This window comes from Saccostrea cucullata, unplaced genomic scaffold, assembly GCF_032062105.1.
Source record: "Saccostrea cucullata isolate Sc308-1 unplaced genomic scaffold, CSIRO_AGI_Scuc_v1 ctg3909, whole genome shotgun sequence".
NCBI classification, from domain to species: Eukaryota; Metazoa; Mollusca; class Bivalvia; order Ostreida; family Ostreidae; genus Saccostrea; species Saccostrea cuccullata.
Window position 1 is genome coordinate 39,085 of NW_026939541.1, and position 17,638 is coordinate 56,722.

The 17,638-nt window shown below is 30.5% G+C and overlaps 1 protein-coding gene across 2 annotated transcripts in view; it reads right to left on the minus strand.

Moving 5' to 3' along the window:
* The window catches only part of LOC134253174 (uncharacterized), a 34,595-nt gene extending 16,987 nt beyond the window's left edge, over window positions 1-17,608 (minus strand). For both annotated transcript variants that reach the window (XM_062735688.1, XM_062735687.1), the window contains exon 1: window positions 16,869-17,608. The gene's annotated coding sequence lies outside the window, so the exon portion shown is untranslated. The remainder of the gene's footprint in view (window positions 1-16,868) is intronic.
* Between the last annotated feature and the right edge of the window lie 30 nt (window positions 17,609-17,638).

A 17,638-nucleotide genomic window follows, 5' to 3' on the forward strand; every position in this document is an offset into this window, starting at 1 on the left:
TTTTCTGTTATTTCCCGATAATTTCAAGTAGCAGATGTGGGTATGACTGTTGCCAGGAGATGCTCACTCCTCCATACCACCTGATCCCACCTCTATTGTCTAAGGTCCGTGTTTGCTCTGCTCCTGATTTGTACAGTTTGGATAGACCTTTGAGATTAAGTTTTATATCTACATACATTTAATCATCTAATATATCAACCACGTCATAACATGTCACAAATACGTTTAACTAGAAATTTTTATTTAAAAAAAAATTAAAAATAAAACGAAAAACAGAAAAAAAATATCCGACGGTGTAAAATGGTATTTTGATAAGTTATTTGTTAAATCAAAGAATGTTGTTTGATAATTTTGTGTTTCACAAAGGATTTATCATAAAATTTTCACGAGAATATCTTTTTAAAACAATTTGTGTAGTCTTTTGTCTAGCGTTTCTAATATACTGCATTAAAACATTCTTATCATGACTTTAAACGAGACTGCTCAGTTTGCTGTTTCATCAACTTGTTTGTTAATAATTTACCTTGTTTTAGAAATTGTACATACGTGGACCATTTGTTATTCGAAAAACACGTAATTTAGGTCAAATGCTATTACATACTTGGCATGAAAAAAGAAACTTATGAACAGTTATATGTTAAGAGAGAAAGTGAAAATTTTACAATTATGAATTGTCGACCGTGAAAACGACTCTTCCTATTTTCTGAGTTACCATTAAATCATTTAATTTTAGTTGTAACACGTCATTTCATTGACTTTAAACAAGATTTTATTCATTTTGATCAACTTGTTTGTCAAAAATATTACTATGCTTGACGAACTTTTACACACATATGACTATATTTTAACTTTTCAACATTACGTACATTCAAATAAAGTTACTTGGCATGAAAAAAAAACTGAAATTAACAGCCATATGTTAAAAGTGGAAATTGAAACATTTACAATTATGTTATATTGCATAATAAAAGTTGAAATATTCTCTGAGTTATCATAAAGTGTTATAAAATCGCATATTTTTAAACCTCATAATTTTGAATTACATATTGAACGAAAGTTGTCATTTCAACATTATATAGCCATGATCAAAGGCATGGACGTGGAAAAATATAATTGTAAATTAATAACATGTTTGAAAAAAGTTTTTTTTTTATTTAGTTTATACAATAAAGACATACAATATACGCTGTGACCTCTGCCAGTTTTGACACTTCGATATTGTTAATGTAGATGATAAGGAAATGACTTTTTATTTGATAAATGATTAACACTTAAACTGCGTCCTAATCCGTTAAACTCTTTATGGAGGCTACATTCATCGGTGGTGATAAACAGAGGCATCGAGGGTGGGATCTGTTTTAAATACTTTTCCTAAACTTTCAATGATATATAATTTGTCAAAACTGAAGTTTAACAAACATAATTAATGCTAGGGTTACATGGTAACGAGTTCAGAGCCTCTAAGTTAAAGACTGGTCAAATGAGGCGACGGAGTTAATGTGTTTTTCTGATCTTTTTATAGATAAACTAAACAAATAAATAATTATTTATATATCATGTTTTTATGTAAATTACAAGTATTCTGAAGTTGATATTATAAAGATGCATGAATTTCTTATTGTTAAGAAATGTTAGTTTTGAAGACAATGTACATAAACAATCTATTGGAATTCCAAGAAGCAGCGGTCGCGCCCAGTTATAAGTATTAGTAGTCCTTAATGTATTCATATAAAAAAAGTTTTTCAGAATCTTAAATCTGAAAAGAATAAAACACTTGCTGTGTTCTTCAACTCGACATTTAGATATATTGACAAAATATTTTTAATTAGCAATGTTTATTTCCATTCTTATGCCATTAGGATAAATCCCATGGGGCTTGAAATAGAAGATACCACAGAGTCTGACACATCTCTTTCATATTAGGATATTTTACTAGAAATAGACGTACGGTTAATAATACTGCTGGAGTAATCTAATGATAAACGTGATGACTTTAATTTTTCAATCGTCACCTTCCCTATTTATGCAGCAATATACCTTCATCTTTTCTGAACTGGGTTTGTATTTACCAGTGAATTCTATACGCAAGAGCATTCTCTATAGGTACGTATCAACAATTTCTAAAACGAGATAAATTACTGATAATTTGATGAAACATAAATATCAGCAGTCTCGTTCAAAGTCATCATTTCGTAAGTTCTATGTCGATACAATGATCTTTTCAGCAAATGCAATATATCATAAGCCTAATGCTAACTGATGTCCTTCATACTAATTGTTACATGTACAGTGGCGTGCCAAAAGTGAAGATAATTTTATTTTTTCTCTATATATTTCATTGAAAAAAACATTTTGTAAAATCATAGGAAAATGGTCATTTTTTGTCCAATTTAATTATTTATTTCAGTACTTAAACCAGAAAATGTGTAGTTATCTTTCTTTAAAAGATTATTACACGTTTGATATGTAGTAAAATATAGTTCATCACTAAACATCAGTTCTAAAATTCAAGATCAATGTTGACTATATAATTCATTGTGAGTATATGACTTGAAAATTCATGTCAAACTTAAATTACAATATTTTTAAATTATCAATGCTTATCAGATAAAAACTATTGTTTTTTTTAACTACAACAATTTTTTGGATTATCAAGAAATTTTTGATAAAATCTGTCAAGAAATGTTGTCATACCAGCGATTTTACAAAATATTGTTTTCAATGAAATATATAAAGAAAAAATAAAATTATCTTCACTTTTGGCCCACAACTGTAGCGCTCATTATTTACAAACTGAATTGTCGACGGATTTAACCGTTATTTCCCGATCATGACAAAGACCTCAAGGCGGGTGTGACCGGTCGGTAAGAGATGCTCACTCCTCCATGGCACTTGATCCCATTGTATGGGATTTGTATTTTATGATGGACTTGAATTATTTTATTGCAACTTTTCGTTGTCTCGACATATTTCATTGTATATTGAGTTAAAGTAGATCAAGCTTCAATATGAAAAAAATAGCCATTACACAAATACATGTAAAGCTAATTTAACGGATAGTATTGTGACAGAGTATATTAAAGACAAAATTTAAAAAACTTATCCATTGTGACAAATACCAATTAAAATACATTAATTTTTTTATTGCAAACAATTCATTTTGTTCAAAAAATGGAAAATGATGTGTACTTTATGATATTTTGTACCGGGGTATATGGGTAAACAGTTCTGAAATTGCAAGATTTATCTTTAAATATATACTTTTTTAATAGTAAAAAGTAAATAAAATGTAGGGGTTTTGAAGAAAGGAGACGGAAAAATGTAGTAAGTTTGAGAATAAATCCCGAGAAGAGAGTCCCTAGTTACCAGCTAATCTTGGACACAAAACATCGCTTTATTTAAAGTTCAATGGGTCAATGTGTTGTTCTGTTACAGAATTAATATACCTTGACGCTTGGTACATAAAAGCGAGTGATAAAGAAATAATTTGTACTTATTAAAATTGCCTGGTAGTGATAATCAGTTGAAACTTGTTGTTGATTCAGAATTCTATCTCAATGTGTGTCAAGCTTCTGAAATCGTGGGATGTACCATGAATGCATATTACGTATTATCTGAATCAGGAGAAATAGGGAGTGACAAAGTTTAGAAGATTTATGACTTTTTTGCTCATTTTCTTATCGAGTTATTGAATTTCTCTTCTTACTTATCTGTCTATGTGGGTGGACCTTTATGTTTTTCATACGCTGTACAAATTTACATACTGCATAATACTGTGCACTATAGACGAACAAGTTATTTCATATACAGAGAGGTCATTTAGTAAATGCAAAATTTCTCAGATTAAAAAGATATAAGAAAATGTGTCATTCATGTATAAAACACTCATTACTTGTATTACAATTTTGTCAAACAAATTTTATTTTTATAATAAAAAGGTGGCTTTAAAATATAATGAATAAATGCCAAAATAATTGAAATTGGCAACTTTTTTTTTTGTTGTTCAATATATTTCCGCAAATTACAGTGACAATCTGTATGAACATTAAAGTAAAAACTTCAGCAATTTTATATCAAATAAAAAAAAAATACTTTAAAATATTAAGTGTATTTGATACACTGTCAGACTTTTCAAGTAGGTTATGGTTTATTCGTAAAAAAAATTATATATATAAAAATATAAAAATTATTGTTATGTTTTGCTTGGCTGATATAGATTAATATACTAGTATATTATACGAGTATATTATCATTCTGTTTGGGTAAGGAAATATGATTTAATGATGATGTGGTATTTTTGCTGAGACTCTGGATGAGCTTCAAAAGATGTTAGATACATTTTACGAATACCCTACTGGCTGGGATCTTTCTGTTAATACTGAGTAAAGTTTTTTAAAAAAATGTTATTTTTGGAATCGGAGGTAAAATCAAGCCAACAGAAATTATAAATCTATACATGAGGTTTCTTATTTTGATTATCATGAGACTATTACAGGAAACCCAGTCAATAAATTATATCATTTCTTAAACTTTCAGGGGAAGTATATTTGACCACTTTATCGCTTCATTTTATGTAAAGAACGAATAATCAAATTACCTTGTCACCATTTCATGTTGATATATAAAAGTAAGGATTGAATGTTTAAATTAGACAACAAAAGTATCACAACTTTAATGTAGCAAAATTGTTAATCTAAGAGAATAAGACTAATTTTGTACAAGAATAAGGGAAAAAAAGTAAAAGCGTAATTCAAATGAGTTCTTTGAATATTTTTTTATTTAAGGATGGCTGCAATCTATGAAGTGTTCATCTCTATCTGTAAACAAGTAAATTCACAAAGCGTCGATTAGGTAAGGACGCCGTAGGGATACTCTGCTAATATATTTTCTGTCTATTTCATGTTATCATGAATACTTTATTCGCTTTACCGTTTATGCTTAGGTATTCATAATATAGCAAAGAAATGCATTTTTGTAAAACAAATTTTCATAAAATCGTAAGGAAAAAATTCTTTTTCCTTTTAAGATTACATTCTAAACTGAGAAGAAAGTCATTTAAAAAACTACTCACCATTGTCTGGCAGAGAAGCAGAAGTCCCATGGAGGATCAGGGATAACAATGCCAAAGCGAAAATCGAGGAGAACATTCTTTGAACAAAAAGTGAATCGTTAATTGTCAATTATATAACTTTTTTCAGAAGCTACATCTCAAAGTTGTTTTAGAGGAAAGATTTGGATCGAATAACATGTAATAAGCTTTTACCCAAAATCTAATTTAATTTTATTTATGCATTATTTTATTTATAAATAAAAGTTTTTAAAAAAGAGTTAATAACAAAATAAACAAAATTTAACATACGTTTTTTACCAATACTTATATGATAAGTAAATTTTGAATCGAAAGCAACGCGAATTTCAACCAGAATAATATAAATTTTTAGTAAAAATATTTTAAAATAATTATATCCCTATGACATACATTACCTGTTCTATCTACCTCCGAAAACTATGGACTATTATGTCTCCGAGATCGATAGGTCTGGATATTAAATACACTAAGCTAGATGTCCCCACCCAGATTATTTATAGGAACAAATTCCTTATGGTATTCACCCTGGGATCGCTTACTCTGTACTTAAGTTGAAGGGAACCGCTGTTGTCGCCTATTTTCATAGATTATCTTTTGAAGATCCGGCAGATTTAAAATCTGACATTTTACCTTGTACCATAAGTGTGGGTGGATTTCGTATTTGGGGTGAGATATGGCCGGGTGTCAAGAAAATAAATTCTTTGTTTCTTTGATTTGACAGGGATTTGCAAGTCGGTTTGATATGTTTATTTGTTTCTTATTTACATTCACTAAGTTAAACAATTGTAATTCAAAAAAACCAGACAAAATCGTCGTCCATGTCAATACATATAGTTAAGTGGGTTTTTTATCTTATAATTCAAACAAATATTTATTTTTGCATGAAAAATGAATTATAATCAAATCCCAATTTTAAAAAATTAAATTGTTTTATTTCAATAATATTTCAAAAACTACTTAATAAAAGTCTCCACTACATGTATTTATATTTCTTAAAAGGAGAAGATTTATTGTTCATTCTTTATTTATCAGCTTCGAAATTATTGGACATGAATAACTTCACTATCTTATATTTATTATGACTAATGCATTCTGATGATATTCGATATGCAGGTGTGCATATTTGTTCATCTCTGCTGGATGAAAGATCACTATCCAACCTTTTTTCCAGTTTGTATAATGTCTAGACAACAAAAGAACAGATAGGTTAACGTTATTATTACATGTATAAGGAACACAACTGAGATATTTAATATTAAAAAACAGAGTAAACATCTCCTTTGTATAACTGACGATTCACTTTAATTTAACATGAAATTTGACAATCAAATAAGTAAAGATAAAAACAAGGACCCCTGGAAATTCTACATGTGAGTCCGGGTGCCTAGGAGGAGTAAGCATCCCTGTTGACCGGTCACGCCCGCAGTGAGCAGACTGTGTTGATCGGGTAGACAGAATAATCTGTAGTCAAATGATACCAGAAATACGACCCACTGTTAAAATATATATTTGATGATATGATACGACCACAAACAATATGCTTTTGCTACCTTTCATCGATGTATCTTGAGTGCGAATGACTTTGTGCTGCTTTCTAACTTTTTAAACTTTCTAATTTTTGGAAAATTATTTATCAAATATTTATATTTATTATTTTAAGATTAAAAAATCGAATGTTTACCATCCCGATTTCTTAGAGGGTTATCTCAAAAGTTGTAACCCTCTAAGAAATCGGGATGGTAAACATTCGATTTCTTAATCTTAAAACAATAAATATGAATATTTGATGAATAATTATCAAAACATTATCAAACCCCTAGGGCAGAAATAATTAGACTCGGCCTCGTTAATGTCGAGTTTGTTTTCCACTTTTCTCATCTATTAATTTTATCATGGGTAGGGTAGGATAAGAACACAATTAATGCCTATTGGAATTCCAATAAATGGTTGGAAAACTGGTCTCCAAAGACTTTAAAGACGGTTTCATTGGGACTTTTTCCTTTTCAGAACTATTTCAGTGTACATGAAGAAAAAGAATGATTTTTTCGAAAGTAATTATTAGATGGCTTTTCAAAATTAATTCCCTACATCCAAATTTATTGAAATAACAATTGTGCATGATATCAAAAATCTGGGTTTTAATTTTTATGAGGAATGGTCATATGAACAGTAGAAAAGTCACACGATTGATTTAACGGGGATTCAAAAAAAATTGACCACATTCAATTTTCCTTTTTTAAGAAATCCACAATAGACTTAAACCTCTTCTCTAATACAGCTTACTCCACTTATATTGAACTCGCTTATTTTGAAATTCCGCTTATTTTGAAATAGAAATAAATCCCCAGTTTTTGCCTCTCATATTCTTTGCATTAAAATAACGGTTATATTGAAATCGGATATATTGAAATTTCGCTTATATTGAAGCCACTGATCGGTCCCCACAGGTGATAATGAGTTGTTTTCATAACGGTTATATTGAAGCACTCCCTGGCGGCTGTCGTTACGGTTGGTGACAGTAATTATGCCTGATTGACCAGTTGATATACAAAGGTGTGAATAATTAAGTTTTCACCTTATTGCCCATATTCACACCTATGTTTAAACTAGGTTTAGCTGTAAGAAGGACTCACATTTTTAAAATCTGTTTCACACCTGCTTCTCAGGGGTGAGCTCTTCTCAGAAATTAAGGTAAACCTAAACCTGGTCTAGGGTAGGTTTAAATGTTAAAGATAGTATTATTCTAACTATGGAAGACCACATAGATGGTGTAGAATGGCTTGAACGTATTGACCAACTGTTTGTTAGACGACATAGAACTATCCGTGATAGATTACATCCATTTCTTTTTATAGGAATGTCAAAATTGTCAATTATTATTATTATCATTATTGAATAGTATACATCCAAAATGTAATGACTGTTTTTAGAAAATTCAAAAGATTCTTTAATATTTTCTAGATTAAGTGAATGTCTAATTAAAGTCTACATTGATAACTCCTACAAATTTATACCAAGCAGAACAATTATCTAACGGTGAAATATTAAAAGCAATTACTTTTTGCTAATTATAATTTCCTGATAATGATTTTTTATGATATTTACATAAAGAAGTCCGTGTGTTTACTGAAAAACTGGGCACTTGATTCAATTTCTAAAAAAATTTGTCAGGTTTTTCTCTCTTTTTAATGCATGTATACTTAAAAACGAATATTCGAATCATAAATTTATATTCGAATATCAACTAATCGAATGAATATCCGAATATTCGTTGACACCCCTACTTTTTTATGATGAGGAAGTCATTTTCTTGTGAGATTCCGTTTTTGTAAACGTGACACTCTCCTTATAATTGATATACTTGGAAATGATCTAGAACCAAATCAGAGAAAACTGATGTCAGTTTCACCCCTCAACCAGCTTTTGATAGCGTTAAGATGTTTTGCTACAGGAGCTTTTCAGCAAGTGAATGGTGATTTATTTTGTATTTCACAGTCAACAATAAGTAGGGTTGTTAAAAGATTTTAGCTGAGTGGATGTCCTGATATTTACACCATTTCTACCGTTAAATTTCTTTGTTAAGTTTTCCCATTCAAAATTTTTCTTGTGGATCATTTTAGCATCAGTAGCTTTGTTTTCAATCATGTCCTTTTTTGACCCCACTAAATTAATAAGGGTACACTTTTCGAGTTCAGTAAAATTTGGACCTTTCTTCCCAGTACATGCAATACCAAATGAATTAAGCAAACAAAAGAGAGGTTCAGGTAAAACAAGTTTTATTTAAAGTGTGAAACACAGGTGAGTTCAAATTGAACTCAACTCAAATGGGATTTAAACCCAGTTTACCTGAACTAGGCTTACTATTTAAATCTACCTTACCTAAGACAAAGGTGTGAATATGGGCATATGTGTTTTTATACTGCATGATCTTACGAAATAAAATTCTTCACTGTTAAATTCCTTGCGTCCACGTATATAATACGGTAATATCGAGACTAAACAGCTAAACGTAATATAGTAACCCCCACAGATCTAGGAAAAACATAACTTTGAAATTAAATACGTATTAGTATTATAACTAATGGCTATTTATATGCCTAAATTCGAAATAACTAAGGGATTAACCCGAGTACACTTACGATGAAATACAAGCAGCGTTCAGCAGTACTCAACTGTTTAAGTCCGGTGAATTTTCTCCAAAACGTAAATAAATGTGATCGAGGAATAATAATGAGGTTGAAGATTGTCTTTTCAATGAAACAGAAATAAAAAAAATATTTAAACTTTCAAGGACTCATATTCTATGTAATATGTTCACTGTAATAGATAAACGATGACAAAATTAATTTGTTAGGGTTTGTTCTCCTTTATTTTAGATCGGGATTGAACTTGTAAAAATGGCGGCTTCACGATTTCGCTTATATTGAATTACGGATATATTGAAATAATTTGCATGGTCCCCTGAATTTCAATATATCCGGAGGAGGCTGTATATTGTATCTCAGCAACCTTTTTTACTGGTTAAGGTAGGGTTCATCTCTGGTTTCTGACTACCTGTAGATGACATTTTCAAGGTACATTTGATTACATGTCTTATATTTTTAGGTAAGAGATTTAAAAGACCATATTTTTCTTTCCTCATCACTAGAAATGGTAAACCGCGTTTGAAAACTAGTAGGGACTATATTTTTGGCGGAATGGTGGCGTATGAAAATATCTTCTTTTCTGCCTCTCAAAATTATTATAGAATGTGTTCAATGAATTTAGTTATAGTTTTTACACAATCCAAGACTTGAAGAACTTCAAATGTAAGTTTCATTAATAATAAGGGACTAAAGTTCCTAAATATATCAAATAAATATTATTTTTTAAACAAACTAGAACTATGTTAGCTTTATAAGCTTCCAATCTGAGTACAGATCAGAGCCAAAATCCTTAAAAAGTATTTTTTCTCTTAGTAAACGATCAAAACTTTTTGTTTTTGTATCATTTTGTATATTTATATGACAACTTTACCATAGGTGAAAATGAGAAAAAAATTAAGTATAGGTTCCAAGTATATAAAAATAACTAATATATCCTAAAAAATTAAGAAAAGTAGAGAAAATTTGGATTAGCTAATATATATCCATTTGAGTTAAATGATTTATGTCAAATTGGTAATATCATCTTACAGGCTCTTTATGGTAGTAACTTTTTATGCAAAAAGAAAAACATTCTTGTATCTTTTGAAATACAAGTAGGGATCGCATAAATTGGCAACAGAGATTTCTATTTTTAATGTCCAGGAAAAAGATAATTACCTTGACCTGACCTTGTCTCTAATATAAAACAGTCAAATTTAATTTCTATGGTACCATCACTTAGTGATATTGTCTTCGATATTTTTTAGATACAAGAAATATGAGAAGTATCCTACCTTAAAGGTTTTAAAGATTGCATTGTATTTTTAAAGAATATTGTCTTTTGAAAACGAACTGTGATATGTGTTGTATTTCAGACGTACATGTATAATTCGAAACCAATTTCTTCTAAAATAAATTTGTAATATTGAGTCTTACACTACAGACAAACAGAAATTGTTATAAAAATTGTCTGCTGAAACATCATAAGCTTTGAAAAATAAGACAGATCATTATTCAACTTTCAAGAAAGTTCTGTACTAATTGTGGCCCTATATTAGTCTAGAAGTTATTCATTCTTACGAATCAAAATATATTCTTTAAGGACCCTCTCTACACCAGTGTAAAATGTTTTGGACATTAAGAAAATTATATGGAAAATCCTCAGGAAAATGTTCAAATACAACACAGTATCAGTGAACAGAAATCACTGTTGTTTATACTTCTATTGGGGAAAACACATGCAAATAACATGTTATATTAGTTCGTCTTGGCCTTTTTAAATTGTTAAGAAAACTTGGAATTGATTACAAAATTAGTAATATTCGTAAATTTTCATTTATTGGAATTTATATCTAAAGGCATATCACTCTAACTGCAGAAAAATACCATAGAATCAGAACTATTTTGTGCGCAGTGTAGAGAGGGGTCTTAAAATCCTTCAAGAGGTATAAAATCTGACCTGTGATTTTAGAAACACTGTCTAGATGTAGATAAATACCACTGTTTATAGTTAAATAAAATGCATGTTTTTATTTTATAACATTATATATTAAGAAAGAGCAAAACAATGTCGCCTTTTACTCGACACTAAGATATATATCGACGATGCTTTATCCATAGAAAAAGATATATTAATATCTTCACTTATATTTGACTCGACAGATTCCTGTTAACTCAAACTTAATTTCACAAACGTCTTGTTATATTTTTTCTTTTGGCTGTTTTACTTACAAAAGACGTTAATGACCATCTAACAATTTTAATTGCATAAGAAATGTAATGCCTTACTCCTTTTCATTGTCATCTTCCATCATTTGTATATAGTACCAGGTATTATTCTTTTCTCATTTGCATATGGTGATTATGTCTCTCCAACTTCTGTCTTATGAAAATCGTTGATCGGCATAAAATCAATTTAAATTCATTTGATCGATTTTGAACTTGTACGGATTGTAGAGCACTCTACATACTTCAGATATACAAAGGGTTCAATTTTTAACCCGGCTTTTGTTGGTAAACTAGGGATGCTTTCTTCTCTTTATAGCTCCTTAAAATCTAAAGATAAAACATCAAGCGATTGAGAGGCAAAATGAAAACCAACTATCCTTCTGTGTTTAACAATTCAAAAGTGAAAAAAAAAAATTGGCAGATTACGTTGTGTTTTACTGGTCCCTGTTGACAAACAGGTACACTTATAACAATTTTGTCTTTATTTGTAAGGCTCGTAATTTAAAATACATTTTGTAATTCTGTAAATGGTTATCCAACTTATACTTACATTTACCTTTCTTAAGAGAAAATTCTTCAAAAATGTATGTCCTTTTTGGAATATTTTAATATACCTTGTGTAAAAATTGGATTTGAATTGCAACATTTATACTGGAATCCGAAACCTCATAAAAATCATTTCAAACGAAGATTCATAGCGAGTTCTCCATTAAATGTTCAACCAAACCTCTCTCTTTTCTCCCTATTAAAAATAGGTGCGGATACTTAAAAAGTCCAAAGAGCTTTTTAAAAAATTGAAATCACAAAATTTTACTTAAATCAACAAGATAAAAACATACGACTTCACAATTTTATTAACAATCATTCTCCACGATTAATTAAACTACAGGCTTTTTGAAATCATTGTAAACTGCTTTTCCCATAAAAATGTAACTCTTAAATTTACTTCCCTTGTCATTCGCCATTTGCAAAAGAATTTTGTTAAAAACATTCTGATTGTATACACAAGTTGATATTAAAAAAATTGCTTGAGTTTCTGACTGACGATATCTATGTAGTTTTTGAAACTAGGACTTCCAACAAGCCATCGAATTCCCATGTGTACCAAATGCACTCTGTTATTAGCATACTTTTTATACCCCTCGCTTGAAAAGCGGGAGGGTATATAGTAATCGGTATGTCCGTCCGTCCGTCTGTTACGCTTTGGAGTACCCATCTTTTATCCGCAACTCCTCTCATGCCACTGAAGGAAATTTAATGAAACTTTCACAGAATCGTAATTACATATATTGCCATTGTGCACCTCCTATTTTACATTTTGATCCGACATATGTTTTTGGATTTTCCAGAGCAAAACATGGACCTGCCATTATATTCATATGGGAGGCGGGGGTATCATTTAGTGAGCTCATTGCTCACAGTATCTCTTGTTTAAATTCATCAGAATCAGTATTTGTTCAAAGACTTATACATGACGTTTTTTGAATTATTCGTTAGACCATTATTTCGACTGAATTTCGACTAATTTTCTCGTTATTTCCCGATCATGCCAAGGTGCACATGGCGGGTGTGACTGGTCGGTGGTGGATGCTCACTCCTCCATTGCACTTGGTTCAACCTCAAATGCTTTAGTGATTCGTGTTTGTTCTGCTCCTAATTTGTACTCTTTTGAGCTCGATGACTATTCTTTATTCTCATATCAAGACGATAAACGTGTAATTTAAACTTTTTATTTCTCATCTTCCTTTACGTATGTTGCAAGATAACATTAACCACTGCATTTAGAATTTATGTCTCTCGGTTGATTTGATAGGCGAGTATCGTGCTCACTTTTGTAAATTTATTTTTTATTCGATTATTTGAATCAAGTGAGTGGGATTCTGACATTTTGTAAAGGCTTTTGTCTAACACATTTTGTAATCTTATTCCTGACTAGTGTATTCTTAAAATCAACTCAATCCACTTTCGCAGTAGATCTGGGTATAAATTTTTACACAGGTTTGATTAGAATTACTTGTCCCGCCAGTCAATTTCAAGGTCACTAAACCTCGTGGTCGTGCAGTCCATATAGGTATTTGCTTTTGTAATACTTTTCTTTTTCATAACTATAACGTTGTTTTTCATTTTCTATTTATTTGACATTAAATTTTGTCTAAGGGGTAAAATAATGCCATTGTCGTTTGTTTGTTGTTAAAGGGACACAGTGACGCACAAAAGGGAAAATCGTATAGAATTTTTACATCACCCTTGTTTTTGTTCAATTCCTGAAAGTATTAAGTTTCAGAAAATTACAGGTTTCAGAACCTAAATATTCTACTTTTTTGGGAGAAAATATAAGTACAAATAATTTCAGTATGCCACAGCACGAAAATATTGGGTTTTTTCTTCCTCTCTGTTATACGTGTGCGCGGAAAAGTGAAGTTGAATAAGTTATCATGGTATCAAGTAACTAAGAATGAATGCAACTAGGCCAAGAATTTTTGATACAATATTTTTTAAAAAGTTGTTGGAACATATTAAATTTTTCACACTTGCATGATCCAGTTCAAAGTTGTTTACAAGTCTGAGCTAAATATAAAAGTGGCGTGACCTTGACATACACGAAAAGAACAAAACAGTGGATACAGCCTTTATTTTTTCCGTCACTTATATTGTGCAGTCTTTTTTGCATTACAGTGCAATTTAGTTGTCATATCTTCGCTATACTCCTAAAAATCAAAATTCTTTCGCTGTATGATACAGATATCCTAAAAGAAGCATATGATTTTGACTTATTATGTAACTCTATATAAAGATATAAACGTGATTCTGGTTTGTTCTTTTGCACGGTTACAACAAGGCAAGCTTTTAACAAATAGGTTGAAAAAGCAAGTAAATCATAGTCTTCTTTAAACCAACATTTCGCAAAGCACATGTATATGGTTGATACAATGACCTTGTCAGCAAATAAAATCTAAAATAAGTCAAATGTTGACAGATGTTTTCATACAAATCTTGAGGTATTTATTTACACACGAAGATTGTTTACGGATTTTTCTTCTCTTTGTCCGATCATGACAAACAGAACACAACAGGTGGTGACCTGTCGATTAAGCACATTTAAAATTAGCTTCTCTGCTTTTCTGTCATTTGTTACGTCGCTGTGAAGGATTTTAATTAGAATGAGTAATGACAGGAGATGCTTATTCCTCTATGGTCCCTGATCCCACATCTGATGTGGTGAACTGGTTTAAGATTTCTTTATGGCATTCACGTTTATTTTTCCTCTTTTATGTAATTGTTGCTTTGCATAAAATTTTTTTTAAAAATATCGGTATTAGATGTTTAGAATATTTATCAGAGGACCTTGACTGTTTGACACAATTTCAAAGAATGTGTGAAAAATGTGCATAAACTATCCTTTTATTCCAATTAAAACGTGAATTTATTGATTAGTAAACATAACTTTATATCCCATGGGTACCAATTACGATCCATTATTATCAGACCTTTTTTTACTCATATGCAGCAAAATTCATTTAAAACCACATACATGAAGAGAATAAAACATACTCTGTGACTTTCGCTTTAATATTTTGATAAATCGCAACGTAAAAGCAATTGGTCAATTTATCCCAGAGATTTTGAATGCTTAGATACCCAAACATCTGACATACATGTTTCATATTTGGATATTTTATTTTTAATTATAGGAATCAAACTCTAGGGTATCCTTATCTTTAAAATCTACGGGCTATATCAAATCAACGAATAATGAAAATTTTATTTTTTATAGATAAAATGTCATAACATGTATATCTACTCGTAAAGGTTAAAAACCACAGCAAAAAGCTAGAAAACACTTTATTAATAAATGATATACACATGTATTAAGTATTTTTCACATATGAGTATTTATTTTCATAGGTAACAATTTTTCACTGAAGAATTTAAAAACACGTTTTTCCCTGTAAAAGATGTAAGGCAGTTCCATTGATTGCCGTTCTAGGTAGCATTTGCTCCTATTATATCCATTCTGAAAACAGAACAAACGAATGAAAATAAAATCTCATGTGTCTTTTATTTCTAATTTTATTCATTAGTGATTAGAAAATTTTATCATACTAAAACTATTTTAGAAAATAAGTAGGAATATACGTACCATTAAAAAGTCATGAAAGCTGAGGAATAAGTAGGTCAACAAACTCACAGACGCACACCAAACATAAAGATAAGAATCGAGTAAGGCCAGACAAATATTATTTCCTGAACTATAAAGCAGTAGTTGTCATCTGGCAGGAAAGAAAACATTAATCACAAAAACATGTAGTAAATTAAAACATACATGAAAAAGGTAAAATAACTAGGATCAATTTTTTAAAAACTCTATTTGATATACAAGATTGATTTTAAAAAGTGTGCAAGATAAAAATTCAAATAAGAAGAATATACATGTACTTACCTTAAAGATTCCATCGAAGATATAATTCTACGATCGATCGTTCGCGATTCGCGAAAAAGTTAGAAAAGTTGCAATGCAATTGAAAGCAATAGAGAAGCAATAATACACAAATAAAACAATATTCAAATATTTTAAGTATTCAAATAAGCAGGTACATTATAATGAATATGAGCATTTTTAAAAATGCACTAGAAATTAAAAAAAAAACATTCAAGAAAAGTGAGAATGAAAAATTAAAAATTTTTATGTATTTTTTAAAAAATGGTTCTCGTATCTAATGCATATAAATCTTTTAGACACATTTTACATAAGACTTACTCGTGTTTTTGTCATGTCTGTAGAAATCAATACCAAGGGCTTATTTGAAGACATCATCAATAACGTTGTCCAATTCGCTGTAAAATAATTCATAATTGGTTTATTCGTAATTTTACTACTTTTTGAGAGAATATTAAGATTTATCAATAGCGTTGATATGGTATATTCTGCACATGCATTAAGATACGTGTGCTTGCAATGCCAAAAATTGCAATATACATGGTATATTTCAGGGAAAAAAGTTGTTAAAGTCTAAAATGAATAAAATGTGCCTTATTAAATCAAGCTTCTTGGAAATAAGGCACCAAAAAGGAGTTGGGCCCATTTGGGGAACATCTGTAACGGTTCCCGTTACAATTAGCCCTTGTTTTATTTGTGTTAGTGAAGAAATGAACCTTGCTTGTATCACTTGTTGATTGCACTGGTGTTGTTGTTGGTGTTGTTGATATTGTAACGGAGTTTTTGAGGAGGGTATGCTTGGTGTCTGAGGAACAGTGCTGTACTCTGTTTCATTGAATAAGTACCTTAATATACCCACTTCAAAGTAATTGTATTAAAAGTACGCAAGAGTATCAATATACGTGTAATTGATATTTTTCTTTATTTTCTTTATCTTTGATCTTCATATTCAGAAGAGTAATGGATTTTCATGTATTAATAAATCTACATTATGTACATCCTTGTCCAATGAGGGAGTCGCGTGATGCAGACCACGTGTACAGATTCCTGACATCCATTTGAGTGGAGGAATATATGCTGTTTGGTGCATTTGCTATATACAGTGGATATACCTGAGGTTGAGCGGGGTTTGGTAATTTGACTGAATGAGACATGAATACTTTTCCATCCAAATAAACTATAAATCTGTCTTTTTTGTTCCAAGAAACTTGGTAAACGTGCCATTCTCCAGCTTTAACATCCAGTTTATGTTTAGCAGTCCAGATAACATTATCTTTCTTTGTAGAACAATGAAGGTCACCGTGCCCGAGATAGACAGCCAGGCCACTTGCTCCAACTTGATCCCCTCCGCTGGAGAGTATGTATCGCTTGTCGGTGGAATTCATGTCCTTAAGTTTGATCTCAGCACTCAGTGTAAACCCATGATCACATTTCGTCATATCTTGGATACATTTTAGTCCGTAATTTGGCAGTTCCACATACTGACCATCTCTCTGGGGTTCGAGAATTATTGCTTTTCCATTTTGCTCAGACGTTAAACGGGGATTGCCATGGACAGTAAAATTGTATGAAGGCGTGATTAAGACGTTTCGTTCAATTTTATTGAAAGTGAAATCCAACGATTGTTGATCACAGGAAGCAATTGTAGTTTTGTCTATAGTCAATCAGATTGATATAACATATAATTTACACAACATTGCAAGCATGAATGTAAACTTATGGAATAGAAAGGAATTTAAATAAGTTATTAAATAAATT